This window comes from Prionailurus viverrinus, chromosome B2, assembly GCF_022837055.1.
Source record: "Prionailurus viverrinus isolate Anna chromosome B2, UM_Priviv_1.0, whole genome shotgun sequence".
Taxonomy (NCBI): Eukaryota; Metazoa; Chordata; class Mammalia; order Carnivora; family Felidae; genus Prionailurus; species Prionailurus viverrinus.
Window position 1 is genome coordinate 2,699,624 of NC_062565.1, and position 1,967 is coordinate 2,701,590.

General features: G+C 50.9%; 1 non-coding gene across 1 annotated transcript; it reads right to left on the reverse strand.

Moving 5' to 3' along the window:
- Window positions 1–527: 527 nt before the first annotated feature.
- Window positions 528–601, reverse strand: TRNAT-AGU (transfer RNA threonine (anticodon AGU)). The gene has a single exon. It is a non-coding gene; the product is annotated as a tRNA-Thr (tRNA).
- Window positions 602–1,967: the final 1,366 nt, after the last annotated feature.

Consider the following 1,967-nt stretch of genomic DNA (forward strand, 5'->3'; position numbering starts at 1 on the left):
TCTAAGTACTTCCAGTCCCAGCTGCCTCCAGTCGCCTGGTAGACTTCTTGTTTTCTGTTTCGGTTGGTTCCATCGCCATTCTTCTTACTCTTCCAAGATTCCATCGCGTCACTGGACTTTTCAAAATATTCTGTGGCGTCCTAGAATCCACAATCACGGGAGAAGGAGGGGTGGTTATCGCGGCACTCGGTTTGCGCAACATGCACGGTTTGTCTCTTTTTCTTGCCTTCTTTGTGGATTGCTTTAAAAGCAAAACGCTGAGGCTGCGAGCTTCTTTGGGAAATGTGGAGCGTAGCTATAGAGGTTTAAAATTAGAAAATTACGGCTCGCGTCTAGTTCACAGCATAGCTTTGCCAATTCATGGTGAATAATCTTCTCAGTCTTCTACAAAACGCCTCAGACAGGTAGACTCGACATCTGAGGCTTCCATCAGGTATAAAACCCAAGTTCTGATTTGTTTTGCTTATTTTTTATCCATTGCCTGTATTTGCCTTGGACAATTTCGCTTTGTAAAACCTCAAAGAGGAAGGCCCCGCTGGGATTCGAACCCAGGATCTCCTGTTTACTAGACAGGCGCTTTAACCAACTAAGCCACGGAGCCTGATGTCCCATCCCTCCCTGACGCATATTGTTTTATGAAATGTCACACCTTGATCTACGTGGAGCCCAGGATGGGGTCATCGACACCAGGGAAAGCTCCTCCCTCGGGGAGGAATCCTCGAGTAGGATTGTCCTTAACTCGAACACCTATGCACCTTGGGAGCTCCCTGCCTCCCAGCAGACGGGCACAGGAGGCACGGGGCACGCTGTGTGCACACTCGCGTGCAAAAGGAACAGAACAGCAGGCACACGGGTCCACGGCGATCCTAGGCTCCGGTGGGCACGTGACGCTTCCTGATTAGGACTCAGCGCTGCTGTCTGGGAACCGGTCTCCCGGGCCCTTGGCTGCGCCCTCGGGATCAGCCATCCCACTGGCGGGAAGTTTCTCCTACTTGCAGCTGAAGAGTCACCTTAGCCGACCTCCTGCCTGTAGTCTGGGGGGTTCCGGCCCCTCTCTCCATTTTCTTTTTCTTTTCGTGTTTCCAGGTCCTCTGTCCCTTTAGTTCAAGCTGCGTTCAACCACCCTGCTCTTTAAAGACCTGCGATCTCGTGAACGTTGTTGGAGTTTATCCTTGTATGGTGGGAGTTGGCAAACGGTGACCCATAGGACAAATCTGGCCAGCTACCTGTTCTTGTCAAGTTTTATTGGAACACGGCCACACGTATTCTTTTCACATCATCTGCGGCCACTTTCCTGCTTACAACAGCAGATTTGAGTAGCTTCGACAGACGCTGACTGTATGGTCCACTGGCCCGTTGAAGAAAAAGTTGGCCAACCTCCGTATTTAAAAAAAGCCACCTTCGCAGACCTCATGCAAACAAGCCCTTGCTTGCCTTGGCTTCCAACTGAGCTGCCGTGGCATCACACCCGCAAGAGTTGTGCTTCTGTGGATGGGACGGGCGGGGCAAGTCCTTAAGAGGCTCAGAGGTTTTTCTGCTGAGATACCGCCTTAACTCCCTTTGGAGTGCCAACGAAAGATTTTACAATCACGCCTGTGGCTTCATCTTGAGGCCACATTTTCTGACAGTGCTCTGGATTTAATTCTTGCCTGAAAGTCATTTCTTTCTTAACTTCGGCATCGCTTTTGATCGTGGGGCCGCTGGGCATGACGAACAGCTTGTCCTTCAAGCCCTCTGAGTTGTGGCTGAGTTTGTGTCTGAGTTTGTGTCTGACAGTCCTCCCCTTCACTGAAACCTGAGCAGCACCTTCGCAGTTCCGCCTGGAAACCTCTCTAGCTAAACTGGTCCGTCGGACTGGTTTCCATCCCATGACACTGCAGGCCCTGGCGTTTCTAAATCCCCAACTGCTTCACGACGAATCCCTTTTCCTCCAGGTTCAAGTAACATTTTCCGCAGGATCCATTTGT